A 24,015-nucleotide genomic window follows, 5' to 3' on the forward strand; every position below is an offset into this window, starting at 1 on the left:
GTGTCTTTCCAGCCCTTTTAAACTCAGCCACACAAAGCTTTATAAAAATTCAAACCCCAAATTCCAAATCTTACTGACACCTTCGGTAGCCACAGTAAACTGCATTGATTACTATTTTTTTTTTCAGAAGCATGATTTTCCTCCCATAGCAGGACGAGACAGTCAGAAGATGATAATACTCCCCTTTCTCTCTATCGTTATTTTTAATTTTCCCAGAATGGGTTTCTGTTGTTTCACTAAAAGAACAGTAAGGTCCAGAAGAGGCCTTTTCTGCTGGCTGCACATTCAGGAAAGTCTTCAGCGCGTAATAAACCAGATCACGTTAATTTCTCTGGCTCTCTACGCGGTGTCTTTGTGTGCCGACAAAACGGCAGCTTCACTTTCCCTCACCAGGTTGGGGCGTCAGGATAATTGATTGTTACCAGCCTCTGCCGTTAGTAGACAGGATAACACCAGGGCCTCTGGAGAACAGGTGGAAACTAAACTCTGTCCCCCGAGGCCAATGAAATAGCTGTTTGGTCCCTTGTGTGAAACTTACTAATAACTTAACTGGGCAGCCTCCGGGTCCCTGGAGGTTCTCTCCACAAGAGTATTCCCTCTCTTTGTTAAGATTGCTTATTAAAAATGATTTTATAATGAAGTTGCCTCAAATAGCAGCTCTTTTCCTGGTTGTCCTTGAAGCTGTGGTGAAGACTCTTAGGGACAACTGTCTTGGGTTTTCCTCCTTGTTAAAAACTTCTCTCTTACCACTGTTACTCTTGATTTTGAAGGAGACAAAGTCTTAACTGACACAAGTCTCTCTCCGGTTGATTATGTCACTTAAAACCCCGTGCAAGGCATTCCTGCTAGTTTAGATTGTCATTTGGGCTCAGGAATCGAGTTGACCTATGTCGATTTAGGATGTTTAAGGCTGTGGTGGGAAGAAGGCTGCTGGTCTTCCCCGGGAGAGCCTCGGCCGAGGAATGCTGTTGCTCACTCTGCCCCTGACTCCATTAAAACAATGATTTCCAATTATTTTATTTTTTTGGCCCTAGATGTGTTTCCTGTCTGCAGACTAACCCCTTTCCTGCCATAAGGGACTGTTGTGAAGGAGAATCAAATAGTAATAAAAAAAACTTAGTGTTGTGAATTACTCTTATACACCAGAAATTAACACACCATTGTAAACCAACTATACTCCAATTTAAAAAAAAAATAATGTTGTATTTTTTGCTAGCCGTAAATTCAAAGACTTCTGATAAATGTAGGCAATTAGAAAAATCACTTTTTTGTTGCTGACATCATCAGCTTGGCGCTCTGGCTTGAGGGAGTTTTGATATGCTGGTGTGTTTAACTTCAAGAATGATAAAGCAGTTGTCAGGAAGGCCCACCATTGGATCCATGTGCTTCAGACTTGGTCTGCCAGTGGCCAGGTGACTCAAGAAACAACAAACCATATAAAGCTGTTAGTGACAGATTCAGTTGGAAATATCTTTCTAACTTTAAGGCTCATCAGGCAGTAAATCTGCAGAGCAGAGCGCTCAGGATGCGGCTCGGCACTGCTCTGGCACTGCTGTGTGATCACAGAACGGCAGTAGGACACGGGGCTGTCATTAATCCTTCAGTGGAGAGATCAGGGTCTTGTCTCGTGGGGCTGCGGTTGTGTGCCGGGATTGGGCTGAGAACCTGCCTTGGCTAAATTCTGTTCTCTGAGACCAGGTGTATTAGAAATTACTACCTTTACATTCAGCAGTACCTGCTCCTTCCTTCCCTAGATGAAAAGAAAAGAAAAAGAAAAACTCTGTCTGCACTGGAATTCCACTGTCAGCAGAATCCTTTTATTCCACCTCCATAATCACCTTCTAGGGTTCTCTGTGGCCTGAGGAGTCTGAACTTCTGAGTATGGCAAACAAGGCTCCTTCCTTTTCTCTTTCCTTGACTTCTGTGCAGTTTTTGCTACCCTCAGTAACTCGCTGCTAGAAGCCTCTGTGGGTGGGTCTGCCTCAGTGCCTTTGCTTCTGCTGTATCTTGTTTGCCCTGGAATGTCCTTTGCCACGTTCTGTACATGTGGAAGTCTTACTGCTCCACCCAAGGCCAACCCAAGCTGCCATTTCCATGCAAAGCCTTCTGCAACACCGCCCCCCCCCCCGCCAGCCCCGTTACATTGGTCACTGCAGCTCTGCCCCCACAGCACATTATTAAGGTGACAGTACAGAAAACATATTGTAGAATAGCTGTTACTCTATTTGTTGCTTATTCTATTATGTTGCTTTCTCCCGCTAGATATGCTTTAATTGTCTTTGTATCTCTTGGGCTTAGCACAGTGATTGGTATGTACTGTGTGCTCAGTTAGTATCTATAGACTTTAAGTGTATGTGTGTGTGTGTGTGTGTGTGTATACATGCATGATTTTATGACTGCTCTTGCACATTTGAATATGGGAAAAATAATTTTTCATTGTTAACAGCTGTAAGGAAGAACAGATGTTTATTATTTGAAAAAAGATTATGATATTGTACTATATTACTTTGGAAACCAATGCTACAGCTCAGAGGGCTTCTTGATGCCTGACAATTTACCGTGTGTATTCTGAAGCTCAGTTTTAGGACTGCTGGCTTTAAAATTTGTAAAGATCTAACTCAGAATTTCACCCAGAAAATGTAAGAATACTTGTATATCATTCTAAAGCTGCAGAATGAGTAATTTTTTCAGAGTGACCTCTTAGACACCATTGGTTTACATTATCAGTACAAGGTTTTATAAACCAGATCATCAAATCTATTGAATAAAAAGGAAAGAGACACATTTTCAATTACCACTGGCATCTATTTAAATGCAAAGGAGAAAACTACCTGCTAGAGAAGAGAATTGGCCAATCCTTCCAAGAATGGAGGGTGTATTCCATCAAGGGAAATATCCTGTGTCTGTCTGATCCATGGAGAAAAAAGTGATCCTGACATGTTAGACAAGGTGGGAAGTAGATGTTCTGATAACCCTAGATTACTTACTGACTCTTAAGGTACAAAAAGGAAAGGACATTTACTTGTTCAGGGTCAGAACACGTGACGTTGCTGTGTTTGTCTGGTCTGGAACGTAAGTCTGTTTCCTGAACCTCACAGGGACCACTGACGTCACAACTCTTGTCCACAAGTAGCTGCCCACAGCCGTGGTTTCTGTCTGCTGGCCCTTGGAATCCTCTGTCTTTTAAGCTTTATGTGCACCTTCGTCTCTCCTTTTTGTTTGTAACTTTTTCTTGAGCCGGAACCCGAGGAGCAAAATCATTCCCTGCAGTAGCAATTCCTTGAGTGGAAACCTTGCTTGTAAATGAGAGGATGAGCTGTGACCCAGTAAAAGAATCTATTTTAATTTTAATTTTAATTTATTTCCTGATGGCCTTTTATGCCTCCTTAGGCGATGACCTAACCAATTCCATCTTAACACTGATTTTTTTTTTTCTTCCAAGGTCAAAAAGCACTTTGGAATTATTATACTAGGAGAATAAAGGTCCTTTGCCACTAATGTAAAGTCCGTCTCTTCACGTGAATTTTAATCCTGGTTTTCTCAGCTTCACAATAATTCTTCTCTCATTATGCGTCTATTAACAAAGCTCAGTGACAACAGGGTGAACCTAGGAGAGCTTTGGGGACTCTGCAGTTGATTTTTGATAAAAATGCCTTCTCTGGTAGCCTCTCTCAGCCTTTTTCCTTTGTCAGGTGGGAGTATTTAATAACGCGGCGAGAGGAGCTGTCTTCACTTCGTGCTGCAGATTCACGCAGCAAAGTGCGATCAAAGTGGAATCTGCCCTGAAAGGCAGCTCAACCTATGGCTTTTCAGGTTGGAGAAGGAAAAGCTCTTACGCCGTCACACGTACATACACACCACCATCCCCCTCCCCCAGAAAGGAGTTCTGACTGGTATCTCTAAATCAAAGAAGTTTCCATGGCCTGATTTGTGGACGTTACCTAATCCTGTATCTAATTGGGGTGATTTGAGAGACGGGAAAATGTTCTCATTTTCATTAGGGGAGCCACTGGGGGACACTATCATTTAGAAGAATATGTTTTTATTGCCCTAAATTGCTTTACCTGAGATTCCATTGATGTGTTTCTCTTAAGTCACATTTCTAATGAATAAAATGACCAGTATGGGTCCCATTGTCACAGATTCTCCTAGTGCTTAAGCTAGTCTTTCATGATCGAACTGTCCCAGAGTCTTACTTAGAAGGAAGAATTCTAGAAGGTTGGGTTAACTTGTAACCCAAGAGAGAAGAGCCAGCTTGGAACATTCTGCATGTGGCCAAAGCACCCACCTACTGGCCATGATTCACCTGTATTAATACAGAAGTAAAGCTTCATCATAAAATTTCTTATATTGTCAGATCATCATTAAGTGTGCTCACCTTCAATGCCAGACTTAACCCACCCTCTTGGTATAACGGCTAGGCTGGGACTGCCTCACACTGAATCAAGTGAAGTTCTGCCGTATTCTCATCTAAAATTCATCATTATTCCCAACTTGTCACTCTGCTCAAGTATCCTTATATAAGTAGATATCTTAGATTGGGTTCCCCAGAGAAGAGACTCTGAGACTCCGAGATTTATGGATAGAAAGTTGATTAGGGGGTGTCCTTAGGAAAAACATCTTTAAGGGGTGAAGGAAGCTGGACTGGGCAGGAGAAATTGAACTGTCATACAGTTGCACCCTGAGTTCAGCAGATGCCACGGAGAGATCAGAACAGAGAAATAGCCTTTGGGAGATGTCCCAGATCGAGGCAAAAGGGCTGGATATTTTGCCCTGCATCCAAAAGCCCCTGGATCCCAGCTGCCCCCAGAGAAGGGCACCACCTTGGGCAAGGCAGCCCCCTTGAGCTAAAGACAAGGCTCAGAAAACAACTCAGCCGTGAGCCATTGGCCGTCAAGACTCCGTAGGGGACATCAGGGCCTCCATCCCGAAGGGAGGGATCTGGGTGGCACCCCATAGCGTCACAGCAGGGGGGCCAAAATGGACCTGCAATGTAACTTTGGGGAAAAACAAGTTTTCTTTATTTGAAACGGCACACATTTTATTGCTTAGCTAGGATTTAAACTAATAAAATATATGCTTGGCCTCAGCATTTATGGTATACCAGAATTGCAAATGCTAAAGAAAAAAAAAATTTTTTCTGTTGAATAAGGTTCTTGGTTGGGATTTCTGGTCCTGGATATGTGCATTATAAATCATGTGTGTGCAATTCCATAGAATGTTTTCTTTTTCCACACATGGACATTCCAGAGAGTTAACACATTTTTCTCAATTATAAAAATAAAGAACACTTTTCCAACTCTTTGGGCTCATGTAAAATGATTTCATTTGGAAGAAAGAGCAGGCCTGCAAAGAACTAGTTATGTATCTTACATGTTACTTCTCAGATTTTGACAGTCTGCTACTGTTGTGTAATTGAGATAAAGTATCTGAAATATTTTGCAGGGCCTGATTTATGTACATAATAAGTCTCTCTTTTTAGTGGTTCATGGGACTCCACCCTCATTTTGCCTGGTAGCAGCTACTTGCAAATGAACTCAGAATTAAGTTGGAGATCAATGGCGGCTGTCAGTGATGAGAACCGTCATGAGCGCTATTCCCAGCCCCCAACTGATACAATAGAAGAAAAAGCTTCTCGGTAATAATTAGTGATAAAGTACCGAATGAATTTTAGTTTCATTCCTTAAAGTCTCAACATAACCTCTGATTTAGAGCAATTTGACTTAGTTTTACTTCTAAGAATGAGAGATCCCAGTCTCGGAAGATCAATCCAAACTGTCCTCATGGGGTATTGTATACGGAAGGAAAGACCTAAGTGTTTCCACTCTTTCCACCTTGGTTCAAAATACATCCCCTCAACACGAACCCCAACATTCTAAATCCCCAAGTTTCTGAGGCTTCCACAGTTGAGGACACCCCGACTCCCTCCAGAACCAGGAGCCCAAGACACCCTGCAGATCTGAACAAGGGTTCACAAGTTCAAATGGAGTCCAGGTTTATCTCAGTGGAATTCAATCTTCATGGCTTTCCAGGGCTTAATTTCTGTGCCTCTGCCTTGGAAAAGGGGGGCACTTTCAGGCTCATAGTGAAGTGAATTCAGATTATTCTTTCCTTTATTCAAGGAGAATTAATAGATTGGAGAAACCCTTTACCTTGTCTGAAAGCTTCCCTGGTCCCAGCAGCTCCTACCTGGGAAAATCTCCGGCCATTAATCTGAAGATGCCTGTGTATGAGGTCTCGTGAAAGGGGTTCAGAAGCTGCCTGTGGATATCAGGGGCAGCCTGATCAGGCTGCCCTGGGTATTACCATAATAATTACAAGGTCCTGGCAGCTGGCAACTTTTCAAGTGGCAAAATCATTGGGAGGACAGTCTCCTGTAACTCGCTCTTGGGAGAAGAACCCCATACATGCTATACCAGGTAACCCATCTAAATTTGCCACTTCATGGATTATGTCTCCCCCGACCCACCCCACGTGTTTACAACACATGCTGATAGTTAGTGCAAATTACAGGAATTTTTTTTTTATAAAGGTAGCTAATGAGCTGACATGTAAAGTAATTACTATTTTCAATAGACAGGAAGAATCTGTTCCTTAAATTTCCTGGAAAAAAAAAAAAACAGCTCTGGTTTTTTGGGGTTTTTTTGGTTTTTTGTTTTTTGCCAGAATTTGTGAGTGATTCACATTACTGTCAATTACACGCCCTTATTATGTATTACAGCCACCAGGCAGCTGTCCAGGAAAACACAAGTCTGTAAATGCTTCTGTTTGAAGAAAATGCAATTCATGGTTGCTCCTGGTGTGGCCATGCGCAGCCAGCAGGAAGCCACCGCTCTCTTGCTGAGGGAGGGGATAGGCCTGGCTGACTCCACCTGGATTAAATAGCCACTCTGACACTCTGAGATCTTGATACCAAAGCCCAGATGCAGGGCTTGGTTTTAGTTTCTAAACAGTCTTTTTTGTTTGTTTGTTTCGGTGTGTGTTACAAAACACAGACTCCTGTTATAAAACAGTATTTCTAGTTATGAGTCACGGCAGCGCCTGTGTGTTACCAGAGAGGCCTGAATAGAGAAACTGTTCACCTTCCTCCTTCCCCAGAGTCCGTCTATGACCGTTTAAAGCTCCCAGCCCTATTTACGAAGCTGGCCTGTCACCATGTTCCTCCAGATGTCTCTTTTTTGAAGTGCGGGTGAAGCTACAACTGAAAATGCTCCGTTTGCTACTGGACTGCTGTATGGTTGAGGAAATTCAGCTTTCATCTGGGTAAACTAAGGCCACGAGGGTTTGTCAGATGGAGTCTTCCCAGGAATGTTATAAAGTTGAACACAGTCTCTTTAAAGCATGCACTTAAAGTTGCCCACGTTGTTCACATATTTGAGAAAACTATGAGAATTATTTGCTATTTTTCCAGTGGTGAGTCTTTAACCACATTTGTATCTGAGTCATAGAATAAGGTATTTCAAATAACGAAATAGTTAGTAGCAATGAGAGTGGCCTTCGCATTATCTGTGTCCAGATACGCTGTGTCCAAGGAATGTCAGTGTCTGAAAGAAATATTTCGGAGACAAACGTTTGTGAACTGGGTGAAATCAGTTTCACCTCTGCCTTTGTTTAGGTGCTGATTCAAGCTAAAACTGGAAAAGAATTTTTTAGATGAGTGATGAAATTTGAATATGGACTGGTAACTTAGGTGATATTAGGGATTTTTAAAAAATATTGTCTGGTGTAATAATGCCATGGTGGGTTTTTTTGTTTTTGTTTTTCCTTAATCTCTATCAGTTAGAGATGAATACTGACGTTGTTGTGGGGGAAAAGACCAGATGTCTGAGCTTTACTCCAAAATGCTCCAGAAAAAAAAGTATATTGGGGATTGGTGAAACCAGAGTGACAGAATGTTTTACCAGGGGGAAGAGGAGGAGTACATAGAGGTGTGTTCAATTTTTGAATAAGCTTGGCATTTTTTAACGGATTAACTTTTTTTTCACCTTCTCGTCTGTGATTTATGAGATGATTGTTTTTACACTGGAGGCTTGACCACCTTGGATACTTAGTATTTAATGAGAAAGAGGTGACATCACTGAGCTCATCAGATTCAGGAAGCTGATACCAATCTCTTAAAACCCATGCACTGCTATAAAAATGATGTGCAAATTGTTAGGATGCATGTAAGAAAAATCGTCTTTTATTATAAGATTCCCTCACCTTCATTTCAGGTAGGAAAAAGGTGTGAATGTTAGTTGCTCTGTTTTTAAATCTTTCCATGTTACGGTCATAAAGGCGCAGATCTGAGGGTTGAATGGCTCAGAGAGTTCACCTGGTGGTCCCCACCGCCCATATTCAAGAAGAGGACAGTGTCTCAGGGAGGTAGACCGTGCCGTGTTCAGAGTCAGCTCCAGCTGCTTTTACAGAAGCAGAAGTGAGACGAGAACCCTTCGAAACCAGTACCCTTTACAGCGTTTATCATGCTATCTCAATCTTGTCCTTTCAAATACTCATTAACAATCTCCTCTCTGGGGATCAAAGCAGTTTTCTAAATCCAGACCAGTGACTGCGTGTCAGATGTTCATTCCGGGTAGTGTGGCCCCAGATGATCTTTTCTTTTATTGAACACCATTTCCGAGTTGTGCGACAAGTCCCCGAAGCGATGCCGTTTAATCCGGTTCTGGTGACGCTCTGCAGCAGCTCTGCAGCCGGTTCTCCCTCCGCCGGCTTCCAGAGACCTTCTGTCGCGGGGAGGGGGTCAGCATGCTCACGTGACAGCCCAGGCTGGCGGGAGGAGTCACTTGGCCCAGGTTACGCCATGAGGACCGTCAGCCACTGCTGGAAAGCCTCTCCCTAGTCCTTTTTGTACTTTAAGCTGAAATTCCAGACATCATAACTGGAGTAGGGACATTTTTCCCTCAGATGGAAAAAAAGGATCCTGTTTTAATTTTTGTGGCCCAAATCTTTTCAGCGCAAACCTCCCTGCTTGATTTTTTCTGCTTTGCATCGTGCTTGATAGCAGCTGGTTGGAATCAAGTGGAGGACCAGACTGGCACTGATAAAATAATTTTTACCCAGTCTTTTTGGGAGTTTTACAACGAGCAACCTTCTGATTCCTAAAAACATAGTTATACAAATAGATGAGGAAATAGAAATAGAGACAGAAGGACTTTGTCCTGTCAGTGTGGTCTGCGGGGAGACCAGCCACAGGGCTTGGGTGTTCATTCAAAGATTGCCCTGACCTCACTGACTTCCTAATGTGTAGAAGGCACTGGGGACGTAGAAAGAAAAGACTGAATCTCTGTCACTGCCACCACCCCCTCTTTTTGGAGGAGGGAGAGACAGAAAATCACACAGAGGGCATAATCTAAGTGCTTTGGAGACAAGTGCTAAGGAAAGAGATGACATAGCCCTTCCCCCCGCCCCAAACTGGGGGCTCCTGGAAATCACCTGAGATGCAGGTGCAGCTAAGTAATATTTCAGAGCGTAAAGGAAGGTGAAGGAAGAGCTGAGAGAACGTTCCAGGCGGAGGTGGCTGGGAAGGCAGTGCACAGAAGTGGCTGTTTGTCTTGTCCAAGGTATACTTAATCCTGGGGACTTGAAGAACTCATTTCAACTTTTCCTTTTTCTTTTTTCTCGAATTGTACCTACTAAAAGACATCTACTTAAGTTTTTAGAGCTCGAGATAATCCCAGAGAGGAGTATGACTGGACAAATGAAAATAGGAAAGTACTTGGTTTACGTTACAGGCTCCCAGGAAGTTTTGAAAGAGTCCCCGCTGTGGCTCAGCATCTGAAGAAGTGGCCTTGTTGTCACCATGGGGAGATGTAGTCCTTTTTCTGAGCCTTTGGATGCTGCAGACTCTGACAAGGGAGTAACTTCCATAATCCTTCAGGGGCAAAGAATCCGCTTCCCTTGGTTTTGTTCGTGGAAATCTGGTTTGTCCCATTGTCCAAAGCTGCCTATGGATTCCTGGCTGGTCATTGTCATGGAGAGGGCCTGTCTCCTCTGGGGCTTTGGCAGAAGCATCATAAGCTGCAGTCAGACCCACCATGATGCCCATATCCAAAATGAGAGGAGGAGGAGGGGGAGGGGAAGAGGGAGAGGAGGAGGGGGGAGGGAGAGGGAGGAGGGAGAGGATGAGGACTAGGAAGTGTCCAGGGAGCACTGGAACTCACCCAGGGGCTCTTCCCTAAGCCGACCTCCCACCTGGCAATCCGGAGACGAGGCCTTTTACTTTGTTCAGGAAACTCGGGAGATTTGTGGTTTCTGACATTCACGGCGCCATGCGCCAAGCCACATGGCCAGTTCTGCAAACAGCATGTGCTGCCGACACATGACCCGTATTTCTCACAAATCCCACCCTTCAGTGGTCTTTCTTTTCTTCTCATTAGACCTGAAAGAGAGTCTCCAGTGGGTCATACTCTCTCTCTGCTAATACTCTGTAGTTGGGTTCCAAACCAAGAGCGTTCCTCTGTCACAGCTGAGTGTGTTATTTTTATTTTAGCTCTGGCCACAACTAACAGGGAGGAGAGAGTGTCTTGGCCTCCTGGGGTGGTGGTCAGTGGATGGATCTGTTACTCTGCCTTCCTTTTGGCCCCTGTGCCTCATTTGGTTTGGCTTTCCTGGCCAGACGGGAGGTACCTGCCCAGAAGATCTCACCCAGTGTGCACTGTGTGGTCTGGCTCTGTCGTTTGCTTTCTCAAATCAGATACTCAAATACAAAGATAGTGTGTTATAAAATCCTTAACTAAGTTATGGTCCAAATAGTTGGTTTCTGGGAATCTTGCAAAAAAGAATTTCACTATTGCACCAGTTTGATTACTATTGTAAAAAAAATTTTTTTTTTAATTTCAGGGTTCACTGACTTAAAGATTCCTTTCTAATCTATCCCACTTTTGTAGAGCGTCTTCCTGTTTACTTGGGGTCATAATTTTTATAAACAGGTGTTCTCTCCCCTGCTAGACTGTAAACACCTTGAAAGCAAGATTGGTGTCTATTTATTTTGTGTGCCTCCAACTCCTTGTACCAGTGAAACAAGGCAGATGGCTATGCATACTGGATTCGGGACTCAGAAGGCCTGGGCCCCACTGCCAGGGAAACATTGCTGCTTCCTAGCCAGTGTGATCTGAGGAACTCCTTCTACGCCTCAGTTTCCCTCATCTGCAGTGAAGTGAGGAAACAGGACTAGATGATCCCCGAGGCCACTCCCTTCCTAAATTCTGATCTTAAGAAGTCAGCCAGAGCTTTAATTGGGAGAATTGGAGTTATTTTCAGCCTTCATCATTAATTTTCTTCCATTCCCATATTCCAAATGAATCATCTCAGTTTCTTCAGTTTGGTAGAAGGTATTGATTTTACCTCTATGACAAATCGAAAAGAATCCTGAAGGAGAAATTACCGTAAATCACTCATATAATCATTAAGTGTTAAGCTCCTTAGGGGAACGATTCTTCAATCAGCCAGAATGGCTTCATTTATTTTTCTTTAAATTAAAAGGCTTGCAAAATTTGAACAAGCGAGAGGGTTCCAGGAAAGGTGGAGTATACTGCTGTGGTCTGCAGCCCCGTGCCCAAAATACACGTGGCACGCTGGTGGGTGGGTGTGTCTGTATCTGAGGATGGAGGCTGCTCTCCTTTGCTCTTCCTTAGTTTGTATGAGGAAAATCTGATAGAGGCAAAGCAGGCAGATGTGGTGGGAGACTGACTTCTGCCGTAGAAGGGAAGGGAGCTGGGGCAGGGATGAGGGGTCACGTTTATACACTGGCTTTAAATGTCATTCATTCTGTCATTTCCATCTTGAGTGCCTACTGTACACTACATGTTCTTCAAGGTGCTGGTGTTTGTTTTGGACAGTATGGACGCTGCCTCTTCTTCCTGCCTGTCTTCCTGGTGCTTTGAGTCCCCGGAAGCACTCTAATTGATATCCTGAAAGCAATTAGCCTCTAAAGGCTGTCTATCATGCTCCGTGGTCTCCTGCACCTGCTCCCAGGAAGGAGTTCGCTAGTCCTGAAAAGCTAATACAAAGCTGCCTACACTCTGGAGTCTCATCACAGATCACAGAGTAACCATACACCCGGCTGAGCCTTAAAGAAGTGTTCTTCCCATCCTTAGAAACAGGGAATTTTTAAACCAAAAAATGTTGCCATGAATTGAGTATCTTCCACTCTCGTGATTCCCTTCGGTTATGTTTTCAATTCATCCAGTGAATATTAACTCCTGAGTCCATATTATATGCCAAGCACTATGCTTGACATAAGAGAGGCAGTAAGTGATAAACGAGTTTATTAGTTGCCTGTTGCTTCTATAGCGAGTTACCACAAGCACAGGACTTAAAAACAAGCCACATTCATTCTCTTAAGGCTCTGGAGGTCAAAAGTCTGAAATCAGTTTCACGGGACTCAAATCCCCGTGTCTGCAGGGCTGGTTCATCCTTGAGACTGCAGGGGAAGTCTGCTTCCTGACTTTTCCACCTTTAGCACCGCCTGCTTTCCTGGCCTCATGGCCCCTTTCTCCATCTTCAAGAACAGCGAGATAGCATCTTCCAGTGTCTCTCGCTCTGTCTCTCTGCCTCCATGGTCACTTCGCATCTGTGTCTCTGACCCTCTTACCTACCTCTTGTGAGGACCCTTGTGATTACATTGAGCCCACCAGATAATCCAGAATAAATCTCCCCATCCCGAGATCCTTAACTTAATCACATCGGCAAAGTCCCTTTCTCCGTCAAAAATAACACAGTCACGGGTTCTGGAGATTAGGATGTGGACATTTTGTGAGGAGCGGGGACCGCCTTTCAGCCTCGTGCAACAAAGGACAGCATTTCTAAGCTCACAGAGCTGAGGTTCTCCTTGCCTAACAAGGGAGATGGAGGAGGTCCTTTGTTTGTTGGTTTGCTTACATGCCTGCTTGTTTGTTTTTGATGCTTCATTCCAGCCAAATAGTTCTAGTGGAAAGACATTTGGAAAATAAAATGTGGAGAAAATATGCCTGCTCATATTGCCAATTCAAATTGTGTCAAGGTTAAAAATAAATGTCCCTCTTACAAAACTCTACCTTGAAGACCGAACATTAACTGCACCATCAAACCTTTCAGAGTATAAACCTTAAGTGTCACATTATCCGTATTTCCATATGAGCGGATTGGAATCTTTATTTGCCAAGAGGAGAAATAAGATTTCTCTGTCCTTAGCCTGTGAGAAACTTTGGTCAACGAGTCTCTATTCAGTTGCTTCTTTGATTAAGATGATAGAGATTCGAAATCCCAACTGTCCAAAGAGGCTGCTGTCCTTGGAGGAGAAGAGAAGGCACTTCAGCGTCTTCAGTGTCAGCTGCAAAGGTCAGGGGTGTCCCGGCAGGATCCGTGCTCTTGTTGGGATTTTAATTGTCCCTCAAGTGCTTTGTAGCTCTGAAAGTTCAAATGTGAAAAATGATGCCCCCGGGTATCAGAAGCATAAATTATAACAGTAGGCAAATAAGAGAACTAACTTGGAAAGGGAGGAATCTGGCCACAGATAGCAAGAAATAGAGTATCAGAGGCAAACAGTACAGTCAGACTGTGCCGGGCAGTGTCATGTGTCCTCAGAAACATCCTTGTGGGGTCACCTACCTCTGTCACCACCTCAGAGTGATGTGGCTGTGGGCAGGCCACTTACCTTTCTCAGCTTCATCTGTAAATGGGGATGATGGTACCAAGCCAGATAAATAGGATGATGTGGGTACGAGCACCTGCTTCCTCAGTGCCTGGCTGATCAAGGCGTAGTCAGTACTGACAATCATGTGATGGGGGTGAGCCTTGCAGCCCTAGTCTTGCATGATGTCCCCCATCTTCTGGGGCCCTCCTCCAGTTTAATGCTACCCTTGACATTCACTTTGGCCCCTCTTTGTAAGGGACACTTATGATTCACATCATGTCCTGGGCATGTTCAGAGACACACACACGAGCACAGGGACACATACTCCCAGAGGATAACCCTGTATCTGTGACTCATAGATGGCAGCCAGTTTTCCAAGCAAACTCAGGCACTATAACAAGGGTTTGGGCTTTGCCCAGTCCGTTGGGATTTGTCTGCAGGCTCACAGATCACTTCCCCTAGCAAGCCAAAAAACTCACTTTCAAAGTGGCTCATCACCTGTAGAAACGAAAGCCCCGGGTGTAACACCCCCAGTAAAACACCCCGTGCCGCTCAGATCGGGCTTACTGGCTGAACTCTGCTGATTATGAGTTGAACTCTGTTGTTGGAAACCTGCGTGAGCGTCCAAGTCTGTCATCACTTTTATTGGCAGGTGCCGTGGGCTCAGACAGCACAAGGGCAGGATGGGCAAGCACTGCCGAGCTAGTCCGGCAGAGATGTGGTGGAGACAAGGAGAGCAGGAGGCAGCCACAGAATTCTGATTTCTCTGACAATGGAACCATTCGTGTGGTGGGAAGTCACTAAAATGGATGGCCATGTGGTCTGCGTTACACGTTAAGTGTTTCAGAATGGTTAAATGTGTTCTGTGCCCTCGGCGGAAATGTGACTCTCTCCCAGCGAACTGAATGGAGGTGGAAAAGACACGGGAGGGATTAATTTTTCTGAAAGAAAATTTTTCTCATGCCATTTAGCCTTTGTTCTCCACTGGGGATTTTGAGAGGCTTTATCTTGGCTTTTCTGGAAGGACACACATGCAAATCACAGAATCGTCCAATGTCAAGATTAGCAGGGAAATTTGCAGGAGCCAGATCTAAACTCCCGCCTGTTCCCAGGATCCTCGACCCAGCACCCAGCGTGAGCACACAGCCTAGTGGTAATACTGACTTCTTCATTTCTTTTCAATACAGCCCATCCTACTTTTAAGCCAATCTGGCTTTTAGAAAGTTCTTTTGTTTACTAAGCAGGAAATCTCTCTGCCTACAACCTCTGCCAATTGGCCCTAATTATACCTTTTTTTACACTATTAACGATCTTTAATAATTTTGCAATTGGAAAAACTGGAGCTGAGGCAGGTTGAGTAACGTGTGCATTATTTCATGGCTACAAATGACAGAACAAGGATTTAAATCCGAGCCTGCCTCGCTGCAGATCTCCGGTTCTTTCCATATGTTGCGTAGCGTTTTAGCCCAAGTAAGAGAAAGGCAGGCTAGTGTCTAGCATGGGGACAAATCCTGAAGACCTAGGGATGAGAACTGAGTTCCGAGGAGGGAGGAAGGAATTGGCGAGGGCTGCGACGGAGCCGGGAGGAAGGGTACCCCTCTCTGATCGGGGCTGCACCCTCTTAAGCCAGGCTGGTTCCATCTCCGGGTAATTCACATCCAGCTATTGACAGCTCTCCACCTGGTGACACACTTAATGGCCCATGAAATTCTAGCCCTCAGGGCTCAAGCTTGATATTTATGGTTCCCCACAGAAACCTAAAGTGGACTGTAAATTTATCTCTCTCAGATTTAGGTGACTGAAATGGCTGTTCGAAACGCTGCCAAGGATAGTCGGCTTTATGGACATGTTGTACCAACGGTCAAAAAGATGGGCGTGGGAGGAGGGTGTCTCCTGGAGAGGGAGCCATCTTGTGTGCTGGAGGGCATTGATGGTATGGGACAGGGGAGGGGTGGGGAATACACATCAGTTTTGTACCAGAGAAGAGCTGCACAATTGGTATAACCAAAATATACTCTTTTATGGTGGGAAAAAAAAAAAAAGGCAAGTTGTTCAGCACAGGTAGGAAGACTTTTCTAAGCTCCTGAGTCAGCCAGGTGACTATCTGGGTGTGGAGGCACGTCTGTGGCGGGAGGCGCCTAACCCCTCTGTGTGTGGAAGGCTCGTTCCTGCTGACGTATGGGTGACCCTTACTGAGACCCTCTCCGGAGGCAAGCACCATGGGTATTTACGTGAGTTGAGGCGTGTGCGTCCTTCAGACTTGACCCTTCTGGAGATAACACCTTTGTTGTCTCCTGCCTCTCTGATGTGAACTTGTACCATATGCAGGATGGGATGTAAATTTTACCACTGAGTTCCAAAATGCAGATTTTAAGAAGAAACCTCTATATTTTTCCATGAAAAGATGGGGACATAGTAACAACGACCGAAGTGTCAACATTTCCCTCTGCCTCATTCCCACACCCCAATCAAAACTCTATCCTATTCTCCAAAAGTTTCTCTCTCTTCGCACTGATAATCATGTGCTTTGTTAGGAAAGATATAAGTTAGGAGTCGGTGTGGCATGTTGGAAAGAGTTCAAGCATTCAAGGCAGAATGACCCAGGATGAATCTTAGTTTAGTGTTTGTTGTGAAATTTTGGACTTAATCTCCAAGCCTCAGTTTTCTAATCCATCAAATGGGGATAAAAGCCCTACCCAAAACATTGTTATGAGCCTGAGCACAAAGAACTGAAAAGTAATAGGTTTATAAAACAAGATTATCGTTTGCCAGGAGTGGGCATAGTTCCTTTTTTAATTCTGGAATATAATTTGAAAATTCAACGGTGTACCAGATCTTCCTCCCCAGGGACCAGCAGAAAATTGCACTCTCCTTCTGAGTGGAAACCCTCACTAGGGTTCCACAAATAGCCTCTCTTGTCTCCTGGTTTCATCCCATGAGAAGAGGCATTCTCCTCACAGGCGTGTTCACACCACAGGAAAGCTTTCTCACCCTCTCTCTGCAGAGTTTCTCTCTCCAGTTTTCGAGATATCTTCTTTGCCTCAAGGACAGAGCAGTGGTTTTGAAACACTTTCATATTGGAGTGCTTCCCCTCCCCCACACGAGGGGTGGGGTGGGATGCTCCGGCCGCCGTTTCTGAAGCTACTTTGTGAGTAACCTGAAGTTGGAATGCCCTCCTGAGGTCGGTGTATAAAAGCCAGCCGCATAAATAGGAACCAGAGGCTGCAGTAAGCACAAATGTTCTCCAACAACTTCAATAGAGAAAGGCTTTGTTTGATCCTCGCTAAACTTCCTGAAACCAAGCTGAATATTTGTTTGTTTTGTGGTAGCTCAACTTTTTTTTTTTCTTTTCAGGCCTTGTAGTGCATGGCTTGTTGGTTTCTCTGTTTAAAAGGAAAGTGTTTTTTCTCAGTAACGATGCTCGCGTTCTGAACTCGGCGATACCCACTTCTAAAGGCCATTTCATCATAGAGATAAAGTTCTGCTAACTCTCAGGTCCCAACAGATAAAGGATGTGGCCAGTTACCATGACTCGGGCCTACCTCCAGGAGTGTGTCATTCGGGGCACACGCCTAAAAGTGTGTGAACAGAAAGTTTCTAGATTTCTTTGCGCATTGAAGGTTTGATCCCGCAAGGGGAAATTATCAGTGTAAATGACTATGCAAAAATGACAAAATAGCGTTTTGACCTTTCAGTTGCCAGAGAAACAAAGGCCAAGTTAAGGTGAGTTTGCTGTTCTCTTGCATCCTGAGAAGCCTACTGGTAATTAGCATTCTTTTTTTAAATTTATTTTAATATTCCTGGAACCTCAGGACCACAGGTGCCCAGTCCTAATTAGAGAGACAGCCCAGGAGCGGTCCTTAGAGAAAAAGCCCCAGGGGAGAGCTGCGGTGGGGGGGGGGGGTCGCTTGCAGAAGATAACAGCGGAGGCCAGGCCTCCCTTTTGGCCTCCTTTCTGGTAGATGTGTATCAACACCATGAAACCATAATATGATGTCGAGCTGACTGACAGCTCCTAAGACAGAATGTTCTGAAGTCAGCGTCTCGGGGCTAAGTTTCTTGGCGGAGTTCTTAGATACGTGTAGAGTGGTTTTCTATAGCTCGCCTCCAGATTGCTAATGTCCCCAGGTTTCTGGGTGTCTCAGGGCCTCTCAGAGTGCGGGAAACAGCACTGAGGCCGTGATAGCCAAGGTCAGATCTTCAATCGATGGCCTCTGAACACGGGGGAAATTTGCCAGGTGTCAGATGCGAGCCTCTTATATGCCATGGGTTTGGTTTTTTTTTTGTTTTTTTTTTTTTCCTGGAAGCAACTGGAAACCAACTGAGTGACACTTAAGTCCTTCACCTGCTGCATTACTGTAGCCAGTGGATGTGAGCCAAAGTGGTACCAACGAAGGGCCCTCATCTGAGCAGCCGCAAGACTGACAGGCTCTGGCTCGGAGTGGAGTGTTATACTATGTTCAGAGTCATGGCAACTTGAACTTGGCAGCCGTATCTGCTTCTGAGATTACGAGTGCCTCCCGGCCAAGTGCACCTGTGACAAGAGTTGACCTCGGAGTGGGATGTAGATTGAGAAACCTCTCTTTGTAGCTAACAATTCATTTGAACTCCTTGGACAGCTAGATGTTTAAGTAACAGTTTAAGTGTTGGAATTACCTGGCACTGACTTCCATCCTCCAAATACTGAGTGTAAGATATATATGGAATCACTGAAAGCTTCCCTCCTCCCCAAAGAGAAGGGGTGCTTCGAACTAAAAGGATGTTTCCAGAGTGCCTTTTGTTTCCATCGTCAAAGTGGATAAAATGAACCTTATTTGAAACTGAGGCCTCTCGTTGAGGTATATGAATAAATGCTTCTCGCAAAAGGGCTCTTCGTCAGAGGACTGTTAAGACCCTGTTTCATGGCAGACGTGTTTCAACATATTTGCACTTCTCAGGGCGCTCATTTGCTTTCATGTGTTGTGAGTAGCTGGTTTCTGTGTTTAATCCGTAGCACGTGACGTTCTTCTGTAGCATGGCTTCAATAGAAAGTTATACTCTTGGCACGTGGGAGACAAGTTGTAACGCTTTGGTTTGAAAAACAAAAATCTGTCCAACATTTCTAAGAGCCATGTTTTCCTAGGAAAATGGTCTATGGGCACTCAAGTTCCCAAAATTATTTTTGCATTTTCTTTGAGTAATTTTTAAATCAAGTTGAGAAATTGTATTATCAAGGCGTCCACCAGTGACATAATTCGGAGGCATATCAGATTCAACTCATGGCGGCCTTCTCTAACCTGTTTCCGTATGTTTCAGGTAGCATGTGGTTTACTGCACGGCCAAGTTCCCACATCTTCTTCAGGACTATGTGTGGAGGACACTTTCATAGTCACTTGCAAACCAGTGAGACACTGGCATGCTCTCAAAAGTGCCTTCTCTCCCCTCTCCCCCTCCTCCCTCCGTTGGCCTCATGTTGAGTTAGCCAATCAAAGTCAACATGACATCTTCCCCTCTGGCCTGTGTTCTCCCTCCCCCTGAGGTCAGCCTTGGTGGCCCCACACGTTGCCACAGCCACTGCCACACCTGGCCGGGCAACCTGCGATAGCTGGCTCACCCTCCCTCCTCCTCACCTGATCCCTGCAGGTGACCCAGCTGCCTCCGGGTTGTGAGGCCAGCGATGAGGGGGTGGGGAGGTGCCATGTAAATAATGGCCATCTTCTGGCCTGTATTCCTCTCTCTTGACCACAAACACTGCCCACGAAGCTTATTGGGGGGGTATAAAGCATTGGAATCTCATTTTTCTGAACAGTTTTGGTCTTTGAATATCCCTAGTACAGCGACAGCCTCTGTGATTAAAAAAAACAAAAGATGGAACAGGAATAAGGTTTCTCAAGGTGGCCATTCAACCCACTATTTCGGTTTGTCTTCCTGTCTCCCTCCTGCCTTCTCACTCTTGCCTCACGATCAGTTGTTCTTTTGCTCAGTCTTTCAGCCAACACTTGGCAACAGGTCTGCGGGCTCTGGCCCTGATGGAAACGCGGACTGGGCTGAGGTCTCTAAGTGCTTAGGAGAGAGATGGGCTTCTGCAAAGCCAGGCAGAGTTGGAGTGTCACTTGTGCAAGGCTTCCCAAGCCCCGGTGTCTTCTCTCAGGGACTAACCCTGTGGGTGCACTCACAGACGATCGTGTATCATCTGCAAACCTTGTTTCTGAGCGTGGTTTGACGGCCCGGGGACTGAGATAAAAGTTTAAGGCATCACAACGCGCCTGAGCATAAAGGCATCATCGAGAAAGCCCTTGCAGTCAAGGAAACCGAGGCGAAGAGGTGGCAAGCTGCTCGTGTCAAGTTAGCAGCCAGGGCCACAGAATGGACTGGAGTAAAAGAAATACACGGTCCCTGTCCCAGTCAACACCAATACCAAGTGAGCCACTGTCGATGAGAATGGTAGTTTTTGCTAGACTCTTGTTCCAGGTTATAAACACTTCCTATCACAGGCTGCCGAGCCCAGAAAGAAACAGAGGAAGAAAATCCTTTGCGTGATGAAGCACTTTATATTTTCTGCCTCCTTCTCAGTCCGTAATTAGGCTTTGCAGCCACCCTGGGAAGCCGGTCATTACCACTGGGTGAGGAAACGGAGCCCCACTGGAGCCATGTGACTTGCCCAAGCATACGAGCCAGACAGGCCCGGCAGGGTGAGACTCCTCAGTTTCTGATGCCCACGCCCCGTGTGCAACCCAGCCTCGTCACCCTGGGTCTTGGCGCAGGGAACAAACAAACAATGATGACACTGCTTTTACTTCCGGGGAGCAATGGGTTTATTCAAAATAGGAGCAAGGGGCGAGACACATGGCGTCCAACAGCAGAATTACTGGGGGGGGGGGAGGCGTGCCCCCACTTGGGGGCTTGGAGTTCTGTTCTCTCTAAAGCCGCATGGCCACTTGTAAGTTTCCCTTTATTACTCACCTCCCCAGGTCTCCTTCTGTGAAGGAGCCATATGTCTTGCTGGGCAGTGGGGATTCCAAAGTGGTGCCATGAGGTCTACTTTGTTGCATGCAAGTACAGGACCATGGGATACCATGTCATACACGATGTATTAGAGAAAGGTACATATGGAGAGATATGCAAGTTCAGAAGAAGAAAATCACCCTTCCTGGGGGTCAGGGAAGGCTCCCCAGATAAAGTGACACGCACATAGAATCTCAGAAGATGAGTAGGTGTTTGCTGGTTGCAAACAAGGGGAAAGAGCATTTGGGCAACTATGATAGAGGTTTGTTAAATTATAGAATCCACCCCCGTATTCAAATCATGTTCCCTATTACCTACGGGGTAAAACCCGAACAGTAAGCTCAGCTCTCAACTCCGACGTCAAATAAGCTCTCTCTGCCCTTTGAGATGCATCTCAGTGCAGTTTCCCCAGGCCACAGGGAAAGCCAAGACTTTATGGGTTTCTGAGAATTCCAAGGTTGGAGAGTACAAGGGGGAGGCACCAGGGCTGTGTGTTCATGGTCACCTCCAGTGCTGAATTTCTGTCTTCATGGATCCATTTCAGCTTATCTGATGTCTTTTAGGTACATGTATGTGTATGGACATGTGTGTGTGTATACTTGTGTATGCTGTGTGTATACTGACTTGAAAAAAATCTATTTCACTAAACATTTTACTGGGTGCGGGGAAGAGGATGGGTACCAAGCAGTGCATTTGTTTCCCAGAAACACAAATGACTTCCAACTGATCCTTAGAGACCTTGATATTGGAGCCTGCTAGCAGTTGAACCACCATAGATTTTCTTTCGGCTTTAGCCACTTTGCCATATGTCCTCTTGTCTTTCCCTTTGTCCTTTCCCCACTCCTATCTCTCATCTCTCTCTCTCTCTCACCCTGAAATTCCTAGTTATTTCTCTCCTCCTTCCCCTTCTCCTTTCTCCTCCTTCGCTCTAGAATCCTGCTCAGCTCAATGAATTGTCTCTTCGTTCTTACTGCCCACCTGGTCAAGGTCATGGTCTATCATGGGATTTTCCCAAGCAAAGACAGTTCCTTTCCAAAAGAGAAAGTCTGGTGTTACAGCAGTTATAATTTCCATTTGTCTGTCTGTGACTCACCATATCTCCGCACAGAGCATGGTCCCTGGCAATAAGTGGGCCATTAATATCATTTGTTCTATGAACTGATTAACCAATTAAATAGTACTTTTTAAAGGTATGTCTTTTCCTAGCGTTGGACTCTACTGTAATTCTGTCCTAACTGCTGGATAAAAGGAAGCCTGTTCATAAGACAGGCCCAATGGCTGCCCACCGCGTGGCAATGCCCACCAGTCATGGAAGCCTGGCTGCCGAAATAGCCCAAAGGCTACGTTCACTAAACCAGATGGCTACTTGGTCAGGCCTGCAACAAGGCCAAGCGTGGAAGGTTGCACATCAGTTGAAGAACAAGGGACTTGTCCCTTGGGAAAGAGGAAGAGAGGAGCATGGAAATAGGAAAAGCACAGCCATAACATTTGATTTTTTTTTTAAGGAGAGCTCAAGGAGCAATTGTGACATCTTGGGGATAAGGCTAAAATTTATCAAGTCTCTGCATTTTTGTCTGTTTCAGATATTTTGTAGTTGCAGAAAGATTCCCTAAGTGTAAAAGGAAAACAAAATCCCATATCAAAGATGCCAATTGAATATGCAGTCACCCCTGCTAAGGAAGAGACATTTCAAAATATGATGCTCTTCCAAGAAGAGGGGTATCTGGGACACGCAGCCCCCCAAAACAGGAAATGGCTCCCAATGAATGTTGTCAGCATGAGGCAAAAACCTCAAGTTTCATAAGAAGACTTTGTTGCTGGCGGTCTTTGTCTCTCACCACTGTTGTGTGATTAAATCGGTACAGGCCTGCGGTAGAGACTCCGTGCCTGCCCGCGGAAGCATTTGCTAGGTGTTCCCAGGTCTTAAAAACCCTGGGTGAAACGGTCCTCTCTTCTCTCCCTCGCCTTCCCTGTACAGGGAACGTTGCAAAGGGCTCGAAGGAATTTTCTCAGACTAGTCCCTTCCCCAAGTTATTTTCAAAGCAACGTGGAACTAGTTTTTCAAAACGAATCATTCAGGAAAAAAAAAAAATCCCAGTGCCCTCCCATGTTAGTCTAGTACCATCCCGGGATGGTGAGAGGAATGTACAGACATTCCCACAGCCGCTTTGGTTCCTAATAAGTCTCCGAGAAGCCCCAGTCCCGAGGTTCTGTCCAAGTTGCCACACACTGTCCTGAACCTTCCTTCTCCGTTTATTTATTTATTTTTTCCCATTCTAGAACAGCCAGCGAATGATTTCACACCTTTTTGTTTAGCTGCTAAAAGCAACACAATCACTCCCCTCAGGGCTGCCTCTGTGGGTTCCAAAAATAAAATGGGCTCATTTTCATGCTAAGCGTGCACAGGCTCACAGGGATTCTAATGAAAGGCGAAGGAAGGAAAGAAAGAAAGAGAAAAGAGGGGTCAGGCTGGGGGATGTCGCTGAGGAGGGGGTCAGCTTCTGCCTGGAGTCACCAGCCGCCCCTGCCAGAAGGGATGGGTAAAATGTAACAGACAGTTCTTAGGCCACAAATGAAAAGGTGATCTCATTCAACCCTTCGACTCTCCAGCCTTGTCTTCTGTCCCTAAACTCGGGGTTATTTTTGGAACACAAACTATTATTCACCAAGAAGAGGAGTCGCCTGCTCCAGCCTTCCAGATAAGAGATTTCTTCGGTAGGAAATAGCCAGTAACTTGCTTCCAGGTCAGAACATAAAACCATGAATCTGTGAGATTCTAGGTGAACGTTTGAAATTCAAAATGGTCTGGGCCAGGGGGGAGGGTACAGCTCAGTGGTGGAGCGCGTGCTTAGCATGCATGAGGTCCTGGGTTCAAGCCCCAGTCCCTCCATTAAAATAAATAAGTGAATAAGTGAACCTAATTATCCACCTCAAAAAAACAAGAACAAAAAATAAACAAATAAAATGTATTTTTTAAAATTGTCTGGGCCTGAGTTGTTAGCAATGGCAGGCATCGTATTCCACACAGGACATCTGAGAAGGAACAATCACACCATGGTACAAATGATACAAATCACACCATGTTAGGCCCCGCTAGCCAACCTGGAATTTGTGAAAAGGCCTCCATGAGAACCTGCCAGAAGGGCAGAAGCTGCCCACCTGTCCTTACAGGTCCTTGCTGGCTCGTGGTCTGCCTGCCTGGAAGTTAAACAGCCAGTGATGACACCGGCCTGTTGTATTTCCAGGGAGGCCTTCGCTTGTGCATGAGGATGGGCTGACTGTCAGATTCCCCTCCGACGATGGAGCCAAAGTCGGCCTCCCGGCGGCTTCTGCTCTTCAGTTCTAGATCTGTCCCAGGGCACGTGCAGCTCAGACTCTTTACAGGAGAAACTTTTAAATATCCGACAACGACTCCCAGC

The 24,015-nt window shown here is 45.3% G+C and overlaps 1 protein-coding gene across 5 annotated transcripts in view; it reads left to right on the forward strand.

Moving 5' to 3' along the window:
• RORA (RAR related orphan receptor A) overlaps nucleotides 1-24,015 on the forward strand; it is a 699,387-nt gene that overhangs the window by 529,215 nt on the left and 146,157 nt on the right. The gene's annotated exons all lie outside the window — the stretch shown is intronic.

This window comes from Camelus dromedarius, chromosome 5 (genome assembly GCF_036321535.1).
Source record: "Camelus dromedarius isolate mCamDro1 chromosome 5, mCamDro1.pat, whole genome shotgun sequence".
Lineage (NCBI taxonomy): Eukaryota > Metazoa > Chordata > Mammalia > Artiodactyla > Camelidae > Camelus > Camelus dromedarius.